This window comes from Lutra lutra, chromosome X (assembly GCF_902655055.1).
Source record: "Lutra lutra chromosome X, mLutLut1.2, whole genome shotgun sequence".
Classification (NCBI taxonomy): Eukaryota; Metazoa; Chordata; class Mammalia; order Carnivora; family Mustelidae; genus Lutra; species Lutra lutra.
Genome location: NC_062296.1, coordinates 33,249,893 through 33,267,896, shown reverse-complemented (window position 1 = coordinate 33,267,896; position 18,004 = coordinate 33,249,893). Strand labels below are relative to the sequence as shown.

At 36.3% G+C, this 18,004-nt stretch overlaps 1 pseudogene; it reads right to left on the bottom strand.

Moving 5' to 3' along the window:
- LOC125091448 (dnaJ homolog subfamily B member 6-like) overlaps positions 1-16,618 on the bottom strand; it is a 39,518-nt pseudogene extending 22,900 nt beyond the window's left edge.
- Between the last annotated feature and the right edge of the window lie 1,386 nt (positions 16,619-18,004).

The following is an 18,004-nucleotide window of genomic DNA, read 5'->3' as shown; positions in this document are numbered from 1 at the left end:
TAAATTCTCTCTGAAGGTGGCTACTATTCATCAAGTTCATTTACATTCTGACAACTGTTATTAATAAACGGCATGAGGCTTATGTTTTAAACTCCAATGTCAATTTTCAGCTGTCATTTACCTGACCTCGCAGCAGCACTGGCACAGGTGATCACTCCTTCAAAGTTGATATTGCTTATTCACTTGGCTTCCAGTAAACTACTTTAGTCTGCTTTTTAAATTTTTCTGTTGCCTCACTAGCTGTTCTATTTGTCTTATTTTCTGGATTCTTCTCTACTCCCACCTTTTAAAATGTTGGAGTGTCCCAGGACTCAATCCTTAGTTCTCTTTTCTTCTCTATCTACATTTGTTTCATCTGTGATGTCATTACTTGACCTTAAATACCATCTACACACTAAAGGCTCCCAAATTTATATCTTCATCATAGACCCATTCCACGAGCTTGAGAATGATATATCCCATGGATTATTTGGCAGCTTAAACTTAACATGCTCAAAATTGAGGTCCTCATTCTACCTTCTTCCACCCAAAATCTTTTCCCAGTATTTCCCATTATAGTAAATGAAACCACCTTCGCCTGTTGTCCAGGCCAGAATCCTTGGAGTAATCCTTGATTATTTTGTCTTCATAACTCATGTACAGTTTATTATCAAGTCCTATAGGCTCTATCTTCAGATGTGTCTAAAATGTCAACACTTTTCACAACAACACTTCTACCTATGTCAAAGCCACTATCCTCTCTCACTTACATTGTTGAAACAGATTTCTGACCAGTTCTCTTGTTTCTACTCTTGTCCCCTGATAGTGTGTTTTCCATATAACGTTCAGACTAAGCTTTCAGCTATTAACTGAATTGTGTCCCCCTAAAATTCATGTTGAAGTCCTAACCCCCAATGTGATGATATTTGGAGATAAGAAATTTGGGAGGTGATTAGGCTTAGAAGAAGTCATGAGGAAGGGGCCGCTATGATGGGGTTAGTGCCCTTATAGGAAGAGACACAAGAGAACTTGCTCCCTCCCACTGTTTCTGTATGTATGGAGGAAAGACCATGTGAAGACATACCAATAAGTTAGCTGTCTGAAATCTAAGGATAGAGTTTTTAGTAGACATCTATTCTGTGGGCACCTTGATCTTGGATTTTTAGTCTACAGAACTGTGAGAAATAAATTTGTATTTTTTAAGCCACCTAATCTTTGGTGATTTTTATGGCAGCCTGAGCTAAGATCCTTCTAAAATATATATAAATTATATCATGTAATTTTCCTACTCAAAACTTTCAAATGACTTTCTATCAATCCTAGAACAAAGTCCAAAGACCTTGCTATCACCTATAAGATTCTATATTGATCTAGATTCCTGCTACTTCTCTAAACTCATCTCTTAAACAGGATACTCCTGGCTCATAGTATTTCTGCTGCTCTGGCTTCTTTCCTGTTGCTAGGATATTGCAAGGTTCTCCTCTGTCCTAGGATTTTGCATTTGTTGACCCAGCCCCTCTTTCTCCTGATGGTGGCATTATTCACTCTCTACCTTGAGATTTTTTTCAAATATCATCTCAAAAATGCCTATTTAAAATAGCCATGTCTTTATCCATTACTTTTTATCCTTTCATCCTGATGAATTTTTCTGTATAAACGTATCATTATCTGTCTATCTCTACTTTCTTTTCTCCCACTATATGGTAAGTTTCATGAGGGCAGGGAGGGGTTATGTCTGTTTTAATCACTGTTGTATATTTGTGCATGGTATATATTTGATAAATATTTAATGACAAAAATGTTTGAGTTCATTCTCATAATCACTGCTCTCCATCTGACTCTTTTGTTTAACTCTGAAAGTTAAGGTAAGAAAAGGACAACCTGGAGGGACTTTAATGACCAAACATGAAAAATCTATTTAGGAACTCTTTTCAGTATAACAGAATACCAAATTTTTATTTTGATATTTCCACACACAGCTAAATGTTCTGTTCTTTTACGCTTATAGAATAAATGTTTGTGGTTGGGTAGTCTTCATGGTTGAGGATGAAGGAACCATCTGATACCTGTAGAAGTGAATTCAGATCCTGTTAAATTTTCTATTTAGTCAAATCCTGTGATTTATTAATTCATCAAATATTGAATATCTGGGGGAAAATAGGCTAGAAAATAAAGATGGATGAAGTCTAGTCCATGACATTGAAAAACTCAGTCTTATGGGAGGGAGAGGCATACAATAAAATAATTTCAATAATTACATACTAGGGTAGGGTTCAAGCTATAGTTTGGGAACCTAGGGGAAAAGAATACCAAAAGATGCCTGGAAAAGTCAGAGAATGCTTCATAGAGGAGGTAACATTTTAACTGATAGATAAAAGATGAATGAGGCATGTTATCAGGTGACATATGCAGGGAGTGTTTCTTGAAGGATGTGGTGCATGATCTGGGCCATGGCAAAAAGTTACAATTGTATAAAAGGGAATCTACGGAGGAGTAAATAAACAGCATGGACAAAACCACAGAGTCACATGAATTAAAAACAATTCATGATTTGAATGATTGCAAATAATGAGTGTATTGGGAGATATTGAATATAAGACTAATATAGTCAATCCAGACTTATTCTGAGATTTCCAGAATGGCTAATTAGCAGAACACACTATTGCAAATTCCATTCCCTCAATGCACACAGTTATCAGTTAAGAGGGAAATTTGATAAACTAGTCTAAACTATAGTATAATGACACATTTGTTAATGCTTTCAGGGACACTTAAATTTTATAGGAGGATGCCCAGAGAAGACACTGTATTTTCTAGCAGAATTTTGACATGGGCAAGTAGATCAGATTCAAACTGAGAAATTTCCAGTAAGGATTCCTGCCCTTAAAAATCATACCATCATGATCTCTATCTGCCATGTCAACTCACTGCAGTAGCAGATTTTAAATTTTCCTTCAATACTTTGTCTATAAGGGACAAGAAAATGAATGAATTTAGTTATAAGAATGTCAACAAATTATTCCCTCTGATTGAAATTCCAAATACCCAGAAGAGATTAAAAGAAATAGTGTGACTTAGAAAATACTTGGTTAAAAAAAAGGAATGGAAGCAGCTGTGTTTTACCTAAGTAAAGAATAATACATAAAGGGAAAAAATCCATCTGTTTTGAGTCATGAAATCATCCTCCAGGCTCCAAGGAGAGCTTATATCCAAGTGGGAAAGAAAGTGATTCTCTCTGTGAAACTCAATTCTAAAGAACAGCATCTTTTCCTTGAGGCCTCCTGGTGGGATAGCTCTTCCTCTTTCATCAGTCTAGGTTACAGAACTGCAGATATATGTAAAGGTTAAATTATAGTACCTCAGTTGGAACATTTAAGTCCTGATGGTTGTTCATACCCTCAGTGGTGCACTAAAAACCAGAGCTCTAAAAATAGAGCATAAAGAACATAAAGAACATGTTCTTTTAAAAAAGAAGGTAAAATGAAAATGAGTTCAGTTTAGAAAAATGAAGCAAGTAAAGGGATCTGGACATTTCAAAATGCCATATAACCATGTAGAGAAAAGAAAGTTCTAACAAATATACCGTTTCATGCCAAGTGAACCCTAAATTGACTTAAAAACAGGCTTCTATTATTGATTATTAATATGAAGATACATATGTATCTTGGGTACTGTGTTAAGTGATGTCGATGATGACAAAAAGATCCTTTGTCATTTGCCTAGAATCTAATTGTGGAAGCTAGTCATATATTGAGGACAATAAAGTCCATGGAAGTATTTGGTACCGACATACATATTCATGGGGTGGGCATTTTCAAGTAAGGAAATGGTCACTGAAGGATGGGGTTAAATAGGGCAGCTCCTGTGGAAAAGATGAATCTTCAACTTAGCACTTTGAAAGAAGGAAATTTGGGGTTTTGAATGGTGAGGAGAAAGGAAAGAAAGCATTTCAGATATAAGTAAGTAGAACAAGTGAAGGTATAGAGGCAAGAATCTGGTATGTGATTTTAAGGGGGCCAGTTTGACAGAACTGAGGCCAGGGATCATGTTGGGGATTAGTGTGGGGTTAGGATGAATAGATAGGGTGGAGTCAGTTGATGGAAGACTTGGAATGCCAGGTTGATTAGTTTTGGCTTTATCCTATGGTCAAAATGGATGGCCTTGTAGAGAAACAGCATGCTGAAAGCAGTGCCTTAAGATTAATCTAGCAGTGGTTTTCAGAAGGATTTGCTTGTCTGTGTGTGGTAAATGATTGATAGGTGTGGGACCAGTGATAGAGTTAGCTCTCAGTTATTGCATTAAGGCTTATCAGAAGAATCTTTAAATTCTTCTCTAAGTGATTAGAATAGGGAACAAAGCCATGCTGGGTTTTTTCCCCTTCCAGTTCATTTGTTGACATTATTATATTTATTTTAGCTTTCTCTTTTTCTAATTTAGCATGCTGCTCGGAGGAGTTAGAAAGGAGGCAATGTTCAGGGTGTGTGAACCTCTCCCCCTATCTTCTTGCCCACCTCCCCGACCGCCCCACCCTGATCTATGCTCAGTGGCCTTGTGATTAATTCTTCCATTCCCTGGGGAAGATGTGAGTCATTCAGCCTGTAATTGTCTAAAGCCCCCAAGGCTGGGCTTGGTGCCTTGCTTTAGTCCTCAGCATGACTATAAACTGGATTACTTTCCATTTTCTTCAAAATCACCTCTTCCCAGTGTGACTTCATTATTTGAAATTATGCAAAGTCCTAATAACACAGACAGATCCCTATTGAAATGGAAATACAAACACCCATCAAAATGCCAGATAGGGATGAGCTGGAGATTATCGATGTTATTGCCCCCCCCATTCAATTCAGGTCAGCCCAAGGATTATTTATTGAACATACCCATCAGGGATTTATGGACTACATAGGAAAAAAGCCTTATCCATATAACATAGACATATAAGCACAAAAACATGAAAAACCACATTGAACAGTTAAATAGCAACATGCGGGGCGCCTGGGTGGCTCAGTGGGTTAAGCCGCTGCCTTTGGCTCAGGTCATGATCTCAGGGTCCTGGGATCGAGTCCCGCATCGGGCTCTCTGCTCAGCAGGGAGCCTGCTTTCCTCTCTCTCTCTCTCTGCCTGCCTCTCCGTCTACTTGTGATCTCTCTCTGTCAAATAAATAAATAAAATAAATAAATAAATAAATAGCAACATGCAATGCTTATGATTAGTGCACAGACAACTGTATGAACTGACCACAATAATTACTTGACATTAAAAAGAAAACTCTAAGCCCTGCAGTAGTATGCATGTTATGGACATTAAATCAATTTTATGTATCTCATCTCTGAGTTTGTCCAACCCGGTATGGGCAGAAATGAGAAATGACAGTTAATTGACTCTGTATCAAAACATCATTTTCAAATAAGCTTTTTCTTCTTGTTTTTGAGTTTTGCCTTTTCAACATTTTTTCCAACTAGTTGAGTTATCCTATCATTGAGTACCGTTTTCTCTCTTACAATTAAGGGGATTAGTTTCTCACTGAGAAATATTATCTGAGTATGTCTATGCAAAGATCTTACTTTGAAGAGTAGACTGTAGGGTTATGTAGGAAGTTACTATGTTCATCTGTAGATTGATGAGGCAGAATTGGAATCTCTCAGTGGTGCTGCACTCATATTTGGAAATGAAGCTTGCTTTTTGTGCCAATAAATATGTGCCTCTGCTCGTAGAAATATTTTGAGGATGCTGAGTTTTTGTTGGCAGGTTTTAGAAGGGGTGGGATTAATTAGAGTAACTCTCTAAAGGAAAATTGTACTTTGGAATCATTCTAACAAGGAAGGGATGTGCTGCAATTGCAAGAGGAGCTGGTTCTTGAATAGCACTAAAATTCATTGGGTTGCTTGGCCTATCAATCCATAAGTACTCCTTAAGATCAGCTGTGTGTATTCTGTGTATGCTGCCTGATTGAGAGCAAGGGCCTGAAAGAAGATGATCTAGGGGATGATGGGATTTGTGAAGGGTAAGCAAAGAAGAGAAAAAGAGAGAGTAGGAGGGAGGGGGGGAGAGAGAGAGATAAAGGAGAGGGAGGGAGGGACCAAGAGAGGGAAAGAAGGCAGGAGGGATGCAGAAGGCAAGAGAAGAGGAGAGAGGGACAATATTAATAAATGAGAAACAGAATGGGAGAGGGAATTGCACATACTTGGGTTTGGACCATTGACAAGGCAATAGAGCAATATAATCCTCGTGTTTCAGGAGAATGATTGTTCAGAACATAGAGAGTATAAGAAGAAGACATGGATGACCAAAAAATGGCTTATTTGGACACCTAAAATATTGCTTGATTCTCCAAAGACCTTTACTTTTCTATGTCTAGCATATATAGCACATTGAAATCACATGAAGGGAGAATGTTCCAGGGCTAGTTTTACTTGTGGTATTGCAAGTTTGAGGTATTTGGAGTTACTTAAGGTATCAAAACAATGTACTTCAAAACAATTGAGTATTTTTGAAAATTTATTGCTCAGTAACTTTTTGTATATGATGTAGGCAATCCCTATACTTTCTCTATAGCAAGATAATTTAAAGGTAATTAGGCAATTATGCATAATGTGTACAAATACACATTTATACAGAACCTAGCTACTGAGTAATAATACTTTGAGAGTATTCTATTTTTAAATAATCATGAATCCTCTTCCTCGAAACTCTAATTTTCTGCTATTTTAAAGTGAGGCCCCTAAAAAGCTCTTTTTCTACTTCTCCAACCAAGCTTTGTATACCAAGCAGACACAGAGATGGAGGTGGAAGGAGTGGGGAAGATGGGGCAACAAACCCCACTATGATATTTTGCAGCCTTGGCTCCTAGTGAGGGTCTTACTGGAAAGATCGGCTTAATGTGTATAGATTTCTAGAAACTCAACATAAGAGCCAAGATATAATAATATTTTCTTATTTGGTATAAACAACTAATTATGTTACAGTCACATTGCTCCAAACTAGTGCTAAGATATGGTTATGAGTCAACTTCGAAAAGCTACCTCCATATCATTAGACTGACCATCTTGGCCCAACTGATAGCATTTCTGGCTGTGGCCATAATCCCAGAGTGGTTATTTGAAGTTCCCAAATTAAAAACCCTTAGACTCACATCAACAGAAATGAGGCCTAAAAGATCATGCAAGGCATTTGAAAAATATGCAAAAGTTGGCTATTAACATTGAAAGACTTTCACTTAGGGGTGTCTGGGTGGCTCAGGTGGATAAGGGTCCAATTCTTGATTTCGGCTCAGGTCTTGTCTTCAGGGTTGTAAGACCAAACCCCTCACTCGGCTCCATGCTTAGTGGGGAATCTTCTTCTCTCTTTTTCCCTTTCCCTCTGTCCCTTACAATGTATTCTCTCTCTCTCTCAAAATAAATAAATGTTAAAGGCTCTAACCTGGAAGAATGTGGAAAATCCAGGTAATTTCTAAGTCAGCATTAAAAATGTTTGTTTCTCAGTTTAAATGCTGAACAAGAGCTTTCTGCATCTTCTTGGGTTTTTTTTCCTTAATTGTAGTAGGACTGGGGCACCTGGATGGCATGGCTGGTTAAGTGCCCGACTCTTGGTTTCAGCTCAGGTGGTGATCTCAGGGTCTTAAGATTGAGCCTCACTTCATGTTCCACAGTCAGCGTGGAGTCTGCTTGAGTTTGTCTCTCCCTTCCCCTCTACCCCTCCCCCACTGTGCTCACTTGATCTCTTTCAAATAAATAAATAAATCTTTAAAAAAATAATTATAGTAGGATTGCCAGGATTCACACAGAACTCTGGAGCCTGCAGGAACTCTGGAGGCAACCTGGCTGTGTACTTCTCTGCTTTCATAAAAAATCTACACAGAGTTGAATGGAATGATTTCTATTACTTCCAAGATGATTTTTTTCCAAGGGTTTAATGACACATATGGGAGAAATAACTTTTTTTCAGAGTAGCTGAGGTAAGGGGGTATTCCTATATAACTGTCTCAACAAGACTCGAAAGAAAAGTTCTGATTTAACCTCAGTAGGAGAAATAATTCTCACCTCTTGTTGATTAGATTTCATTAACTGTAATTTTACCTTCTTTACTTTTCACAGTCAAAGAAGCATTTGTTAAGGAAGTGTAATAGGTGTTTCTTTCATGGCCTTTGAGCAAATGTACTCTGTTATAAAGAGAGCTCCAGTGTTCCCAGAATTTCAAAGAAATAAGTTCATCTCAGCAGCTCCAGGAAAGGTTTCATTCATTTACCAAGGAAACTTTATAATAAAGGTTATCAAAATGTATAAAAGTAGTATGTGTAACACATTACCTACCATAGTGAATAATCTCTTAAAAATGCTCACTTGGTGGAATAATCTTGAACCAGATTTGCTATTAATGAGAATATTCTTTGAAGAATTAAAAAATCTAAAAGAGTATAAAACCTCTTTGTAATTCACTGTCCGTCCTAGAATCGAGTAGGAAACTGATTTAACTCCTTCTTTTCAAGATACCAGGGTATGCTGGTATGATGTTCTCCTGAATAACAGCTCAGAGACCTGGAGGTGTCCATAGAATTTAAAGTCAGTTCTCTTCACTCACACAGATGAGGCTTACAAAGCTTATCTTTGGAGTTCCATTACATTCGCTTTCAGTGCTTTTGTCCCTATTGTGATACCTTTCTGTTTAAAGTGTGACTAATATCTATGCAATATTTTTACAATCAATTTTAAGCACACATTTTAATGAATTTTGGTAATTGCATGCAATTGTGTAAACACCACCACAATCAATATATAGAATGTTCCATCACCCTAAAAAGTTTCTTCATGTCCCATTAACTTCATTCCTTCTTATCCCTGACCCCAGGCAATCATTTATCTGCTTTGTGTCACTATAGTTCTGTCTTTTCTTGAATTTCATATAAATGGAATCATACACAACATAATATTTTGTATTTGATGTTTTTTGCTTAGTGCATGGTTTCTCAGCTTGACACTAATAGACATTTGGGCTGTATTGTTCTTTGTTGTGGGGACCTGGCCTGTACTTTTTAGGATGTTGAGCAGCATTGCTGACCTCTACCTATGAGATGCCAGTCGCACTCCCCAGTTGTGATAATCAAAAATGCCTCCAGATATTGCCAGTTATTCCTGGCAGGGGGGCGAAATCATTCCTGGTCAAGAACTATAGATTGACCATAATGTTTTTGAGACATATCCATGCCATATGTTTGAAAAGTTCACTCTTTTATTGAGGAATAGTATTCTGATTTATGAATATAACACAGTTTTTTTTTTTAGTTGTATGTGACTGGGCATTGGGTTATTTCCAGTTTGGGAATATTACAAATAAAGCTACTATGAACTTCCACATAGCTATTTTTGTGTGGATAGAGGTTTCCCTTTCTCTTGGTTAAATATTGATGAGAGGAATTGCTAGGCTATATAATAACTCTGTGCTTAGCCTTTTGAGGAAATGCCAGACTGTTTTCTTTTCTTTTTTTTTAAGATTTTATTTATTTAATTGACAGAGAGAGAGAGAGAGAGAGAGAGATATCACAAGTAGGCAGAGAGAAAGGGGGAAGCAGGCTCCCTGCTGAGCAGAAAGCCCGATGTGGGGCTCGATCCCAGGACCCTGAGATCATGACCTGAGCCGAAGGCAGAGTCTTAACCCACTGAGCACAGGCACCCACCAGACTGTTTTCTAAAGTGGATGAACCATTTTATATTCCCACCTTGTTCCAAATCTTCAACAACCCTTGTTCTCATTCAATACTCTGAGTATAGCCATACTTATGGGTGAATAGTGGTTATCTCATTGCAGTTACAATTTGTATTTCCCTAATGACTACTAATGCTAAGCATTTTTCATGTACTTATGGGCCATATGTGTATCTTTGGAGAAATGTTTATTGAAATCCTTTGCTTATGTTTAAAGTGGGTTGTGTTTTTGTGGTTGAGTTGTAAGAGATCTTTATATATTATTGATGCAAAAGCCCTTTGTCAGGTGGATGTTTTGTAAATACTCCCAGGCTGTAGGTAATTTTCTGTTCTATTCTTAATTATGTTTTTTTCTTAATTAGTTTTTCAAACAGAAAACTTTCTTAATATTAGTGAAGTCCATTTCATCAGTTTTTTTTCAATTTTGTGTTTTTACTGTCCCGTTTAAGAAATTTTACTTAACCTAATGTCACAAAAATTTTCTTTTGTGTTTTCTTCTAGAAGTTTAACAATTTAACTCTTACATTTAGATATATGACCCCTTTTGAGTTATCTTTGTGTTTGGTGTGCAATAAAAGTCAAGGTTCATTTTTTTTCTATAATAATGTACTTGGAAAAAAATGTGTATACTTCCATTTTTGTTTGTGTTCTATAAATATGAAGTGAATTGAAGTGACTGATAGTTTTGTTCAGATCTAAGATTTTGCCGATTTTTTTTTTGTCCGGTTGTTCTATCAATTTCTAAGAGAGGGCTGTTAATATACCCAGCATTATTGAGGAATTATCTGTTTTTCCCTTTAATTTTGTGATTTTTGCTTCATGTATTTTGAAGCTTTTCATTGGGTAAATGCACTTATGATCATTCTGTCCTATTGAATTGACTTTTTTATTGTAATGGTAATAATATGATAATCTCTGGTTATATATTTTGGTTAAAAATGGACTTGATTGGGGGACGCCTGGGTGGTTCAGTTGGTTGGACGACTGCCTTCGGCTCAGGTCATGATCCTGGAGTCCCGGGATCGAGTCCCGCATCGGGCTCCCGGCTCCGCGGGGAGTCCGCTTCTCTCTCTGACCTTCTCCTCCCTCATGCTCTCTCTCACTGTCTCTCTCTCAAATAAATAAATAAAATCTTTTAAAAAAAAGTACTTGATTGGAAATTATTATAGGTACTCTAGGCATCTCATGTTCACTGTTTGCATGGATGTTACTTCTAAGTTTTAATCACAGGGCTGTTGGCTGAGGCTTTGGTTCCTCAACACATGGGCCTCTCTATAAGGCCTTTCATGACATGCCAGCTGGCTTCCCCAACAGTGAGTGATCCAGTGATGTATGAATGACCAAGATAGATTTTAAAACCTCAACTCAGAAGTGACATAAGCTTCATTTCTGCTATGTTGTTTTTTTAAATTTTATTTTATTGTCAAAGTATAGTTGACATACAATGTCATACTTGTTTCAGGTGTATACCATAGAAATTTGAAAATTTATACATTGTACTCAGTGCTCAGCATGATAAGTGTAGTCACCATCTGTCGTCATATAACATGATAATACTATTGAGTATATTCCCTATGCTGTTCTTTTCATCACCATGATTTATTTATCTTATAACTGGAAGTCTATACCTTTTAATCTTCATCTATTTAGTCCATCCCCTCACCCATCTCCCCTCTGTCAAGCAGCAGTTTGTTCCCTATATTTAAGTCTGCTTCTAGTATATTATGTTGGTCATTGAGATGAACTTGGTATAATTTGAGACTATATAAGAGTATAAAATACTAGGAGGTGTGTGTCATTGGGGCTGGCTTGGAGACTGGATCCTACAGTAGTTTTAGAAGAGCCATCTGAAAAAATGAAGTTTCTACTTAGATGTCTTGAATTCTAGAATAATTTCTTTTCTGTGTTCCTCAGGAGCTCAGAGCTGGCACATTCAGTTACCTCTCAGAAGATATCGAATGAACTGCCTTTAAAACAATAGACACTTCTGACACTCTCAGCATAGATCTTATGGTTAGAGGAGAAGAGTGTAAGAACTGTAAGATTTAACATAGTGTTAACTTTCAAATAAGTCACCATTCACTTGAGACAATACCGCCATGTCTGTCATTTGTGTTCATCTAGTGCAGGCCCTCATCTTATTTCCCATGGCAATGACATCTCAATTGATATCCTTGGTTCTAGACCCTTGAATCCAACGTTTATTTTTACTGCCTGGTGTATCTTTTTGTAGGTCTGATTATGTAATTCCCTTTTATAAACTATTTAATGTTTCCTATTACCTATAGAAAAACAAATCTAATATACTTAGAGAATTATTTAAGGTACTTCAAAATTTGACTCCACCTCTGTGTCTAGCTACATCATTCACCACCTATACTTCTTTCATAATGCCAATTATGTCATAGTCTAATTTTTTTTCCAGAGAATTTTCTATAGAACCTCAACTCTATTAGCACTGGGAAAAAAGGTTTTGTGGTCATATAAGTTTGGGCAATGCTGCATACTACATTCCCTACTTAGAATGCATGCAATATCGTATATTAAAAACTCTGAAAAAATACTGTAATGAAGAGATTTAACAATAATCAGTTATTTTCCAGTTTATTTGACAGTGGAACCAATTTTTGAAGACCGCCTCTTAACACCCTGCAAAGAGCTCTCTCACAGAACATGTTTTGGAAAATGCTGCTCTGTCACAGGACTATTTATAGTTTTCTAAATAACCATATTTTATTTTATTTTATTTTTTTCACGGAGTGAGGAGGATACATCTGGTAGCTCATTACTGGAAGTAGAGGCCGTACAATGTCCTTTTCTCCCTTGCTAACCCAGAAAACTTCCTTATCCTTCAAAGCCTGGTTCATGTTTAATCTCCTATAAAACCTTTTTGTCACACCATACACTTTTTCCTAAAGCAAATTTTATTGTCTATGTTATCACCAAACTTTTCTTATAACTGTCTCATTATAATATTATGTCTCACATTTTGTGTATCTGCTTCCTTCCCTGGTAAGCTGTGAGCTAAGGGAAGGGACCGCATCTTATGCATTTTCCTATCTTGAGTGCCTAGCACAGTGCCAGGCATTTGAGAGGCACATTTCAGTTAATGTTCATTGTGTGAACACACATGAAGACATTATTCCAATACAAGCTGACATATAACTAAAGACTGAATTATATACTGCACATGAAATGCTATAAGAATTCAAAAAATAGAATCAGTGAAGACTGGTATAATTAAGGAGTTTCGTAGGGGAGGTAGGTCTCGAACTAGAGTTTGAAAGATGAGTAGAATTTGTGTGAAGTAAACACTTTAAACAAAAACAGAGCCAAGCATTGTCTAGCATGTTAGTGGAATAGTCAGGGAAAACAATGGACACTGAGGGGTAGAAAAAATTAAAGTTGGGGAGTGAAAATGGCACAGATGATAAAAAGCTTTGAATACCAGGTATAATAGTTTAAAAGCTGTTGGTTAAAGCATTAAATCCAGATGAAAGCAGGATTTAGCAGAGATTAGACAAAAACACCCAAAACATGTATTGATTTAAACTAAGGTCCCTGTTATTAGAGTCACCAATTCTGTCATGTTCGTTAAGTGGCCTGTGCCATTCATGTATACCAAATATTAAGGCTCATGTTTTAATTGCATTGGCTTTATAATTCCTAACATAAACTTAATCATTTACAGATGACGTGTTATCATGAAAGCAGACTTTTCCTCCCTTCCCCCAATATTTTTTTCTGATAAAATGTTTCTTTATAAAAGAAAACTGTAAACATGGTCCCCAAAAATTGAACACTAGAGGTGAACTGTGCTCCTGGGCATGAATCTAAATTCTAGAATTCTTACGTTTTGAAATGTACAAGTAGTCCTTTGAATTCATTCAAGGAAAGGTATTCCTTAACAGAGAAGCAAAACTTAAATTGGTGTTCATCTTTCTTCAGCTCTAACTCATTAAAATAATGTGAAATTAGTCTATAGACCATCATATTGAGTTATTAATATGCATATTATTAAAAAATATTTTTTCTTTTAAAGAGATGGTTAGCTCCAGGAGAATATTTCAAATCTAATAATTGGATTTTGGATTGGCTTATTCCAGGAATATATTTCCTAAATTTTTCTGAATGCTGTTGAAGTTCCTTAATCTTTTTCAGTCTAAGTTTCACTTTATTGGAATTGATGAATCTAAATCTTCTTATTTATTTCTAAATCAAACCTTTACTTTTGATATGATATCTAAAAGATTTTATTAAAGAGAGAGAGAGAGCGCGTACATGCATGTAAGTGGGGGAAGGGGCAGAGGGAAAGTGAGAGAGAATCTCAAGCAGACTTCCCTGAGCACAGAGCCCCACATGGAGCTCGATCCCACCACTGTGAGATCATGACCTGAGCTAAAATCAAGAATTGGATGCTTAACCAACTGAACCACCCAGGTGCCCCTTGATCATCAGATCATCAGATCATCAGATCTTTAAGGAATGTTATTAAGAAATATATATTATTTTGTTATATTTTTTATTGAGACATAATTGACATATAACAATATGTTAGTTTCAAGTGTACAACATAGTGTTTTGATATTGGTATAATTGTGAAATGATCACCACAATAAGTTTGGTTAACATGCATCACTACACACAGTTGTGATTTTTTTTCTTGTGATAAGAACTTTTAAGATCTACTCTCTTATTAGTAACGTTCAAATATATAATACAGGATTGCTTACTATCATCACCATGCTGTTCATTACTATTCATTACTTAATCAACTTATTTTTAATGGTACCTTACTAATCTTCTCTTTCTTCCTTTACCATGGTTTATTTTTTTTCACATTATTATTATAACCTGGCATATTTTATATTTACCTGTTTATTTTATGTATCTATTCACTAAAATATAACAACTGTGACAGTAAGGACTTTGTTGTGCTTACTGCCACATTCAGCCTTCTTAAAACATTGTCCAGAACATAATAGGTACTTAATGTTAGTTGAATGAATGAATGAATGAATGAAATGAAGAATACATTGTGTTTTTAAGCCTCAAATTAGTTATTTAAAAGCAGATTTTTTCTTTTAATGAACAAATAATAAGCTGTTTCTAAGAGTAAGAAATTGTATTAGGTACCTAAGGCATACAAAATAAATCCTATAGAGCCATATCTGCTCTCAAGGAGCCTTTTAGTGGGGAAGATAATGTATGCATATAAATAACTTTAATACAAGGTAAAAATAAAACATTCAGGAAGAAAGGGCACAAATGAATTTCTATGAAAGTTAAAAGAGGGAAAAAACCTATTTTTGGCTTATGCAATCAGGGTGAACATAGGCTCAAGAGAGCCTTTGACAGCTACATGGTGGGTAAACATTTGGACATGGTTTGGAAGTAAATATATTTCAGACAGAAGAAGAAGGATAAATAAAATGCAGGAGTATGAAATTATAGGAATTTGAAATTACAGGAACTTGAAGGAAGAGTGGGATTCAATCTGCCAAAATGAGAGGGGGAATTTCATGGAGATGACACATGAGCAAAGATATAGAGATGAGAAGGTGAGAAGCATTTTTTATTTTTCATCTTTTTAGAGCAAACTGTAATGGTAAGTGGATCCAATAATTAGATGACAGATGAATATGGCCCATAGTCTGTAAATATTAAATGAGATTATTTTTCTTTCACTAGAGGCCCAATGAAATCTTCTCTTATTTATTTAAAATCTATTTAGTACCCTAATAATGTATAAAAGTAGAGCATTTAGTTGTAAATGAAAGCTGTGAATTGAGAAAAAATGAAATGGCTTATTTCAGAATGTGTCTTATAGTATATATGATGAGAAATAACTGGCTTGACTGAATTTTTATTTTTCAGTTGATGGTTAGTATATGTAGATGTGAGCAAAGAATAAATGTATGTTTGGAGTGCATCTTTTTGGCTTTTATACTGATTCCATGTTCTTGTTGTCATGACTACCTACTTTAGGCATAAAATAGAGCAGATGTTCCTTTATATGAATACCTGTATAAGTTCTCTACATATAGCCTGTACTATTCATTAAATCAAAGAAAGTAGTAGGAATATCTGAATTCGTATTTAAGTGAAATTCTGCACTGGTAGTAATGAGGGGTTTATTATCGTACTTAGAACGTAATGAGGGCAGGCAGTCCCTGTGTAGTGACTCAAAATGGTTATCAAAAAACAAGAGAGGGGCAAATGAAGGCAGATGGAAAGGTCTTAAAGACAAGTTGGTTCTATTTAGCAGTCTGCTTCAAACCAGCATGGTCACCATAATAAAAATAACTTTAAAAATAAATAAAATTGGAGGTTGAGGAATAGTTAGCCTGATTCTTACTTTTTACTCAAATTATCAGACAACAGATAGACATTTAATGGTCTATGGGGCCCTCTGCCTACAGTCCCAGGCCTCATCCTCGCTGCCCACTGGGTGTGGGGGGTGTATAGGGGGGTGGAGCACGGACTCCCGGCCCACGTCACTCTCCCGCCCTTGGCTCACAGAGTCAGCCAGACGAGCATCCTCTGCTGCAGTGGGCATTCTGCCTCACCTTTTGGTGTGTATCTTGGGCAGCCCTCCTGATGGAGACGAATACCAGGTGTGTAAGTGCCGCAGCAATGCCGCGGATGTTTCCAGCTGCTTCGACCTGTGACCGTGTTGTTTCTGGCCTTGCGGAGGCTGACAGAAGTCTGGTTTCCATTCCAGCAACCCCTTTCGGGTCACCGTGGTGACTAGAGTGTTCAAGGAGCTGGTTTACTTTGTAAGGAGGTATGTCTGTCTGTCCCCTTCCCGGGGCGGATGCCTTTTTCTCCCACTGCGCATGCCCAGACCACAGATTCCCTCCCGCAACCCCGCCTCTCTGAATGCCTTTGCTGGTCTTTGGCGGAACCTTGGTAGGGAAGACCCTCTGTAAGAAAATCTCCATTAGCCATCAGAGAGGGTACCTTCCAGTTCCAGACCCCTGCTCCCAGCCACTGCCCTTACTCGGCATTTAGTGGCCATTTTAATGACAGTTATTTGTGAGCAGAGCTGTGCTCCTCCATGAGGGGTCCACTACCCAGCGATGGTGCAAAATACAGCACTTTCCCTAAAAAGCATAAACAAGCCAGTGTTCTGATTAGTCTTTTTGGAAAGTATCTCACCCATAAGAATTTAATATACTTGGTCTATATATAATATTAAAACTTTACATTACTAAACAATAATTACATTAGTTAGAAATTGAGCTGGGGTAAAGAGACAGGCTGAATTAACCCTTTGTGGTAGCTGAGTGCCAGAGTGCCAGGCCAGTTGGCAGAAATAATGGAAATTATGATCATGTGTCATGAGGTTGTTAGATTTGATGAGAAAGTATGTAAAATACTTAGCATGTTGTAAATGATTCAAGTTTATTGTTTTATATTGCTGTCTTTTTAAAAGTTCTTTCATATCATATCATTATATGTATTCTTCTAGTACATTTGTATTTTAATTTTTTGTAAATTTTTATTTTTAATTCACTGATTCTCAAATCTTTTTTATCTCAGGATTTTTTTACCCTCTTAAAAATTATTGTGCTTCTATTGTAATAAAAGTTCTCAGTGTTTTTACTTTGAAGAAAAAAATGCTTGTTTTACCTGGAATATTCCAAAAGATTTGTCAAACAAATTGGACATTTGATATGTAATTTACATGGAAACATTGTCAAATAAATAATACTAAGTGTTAAAAAAATTATTGAGGAATTCCAAAAGCTTTTGTTCATATAGGTTATATATATCAATGTTGGCCACACTAGAGATTAAAGCTAAAAAATTTAAAATATATTTATCTATTTAAAAAGAATATGAAATCTACTACATATTAATATACACCTCTTTAAATGAAAGTAACTGTATTTTTTAAAGCAAAAATAAATTTAGTGGGAAGACTATTGTTATTTTATACCTTTGCAAATCTTTACAATATCTGGCTTCATAAAAGACACATTAGGTAACCTCTGAAACACTCGATACCACACATAAGAGAATAAGAGTAAAAATGACAAATTATCTCTTGGTATTTTTATGAAAATTGTTTTTAATCTTGTGGACTCTCTGCCAGGTTCTCAATAACCTCCAGTGGTCTTCAGGTCACACACACATTGAGAACTGCTGCTTTAATTTAAGTGGTAGATAATGTAAGATTTTTTTTTTTCTAAATAACCAAATCCACATACTAATATTCTTTTTTTTCCCCACATGAGATTTGAAATGCCATCAGTATTTGCTAACTGTAAAACACACACACACACACACACACACACACACACACACACACACACACCTGGGTT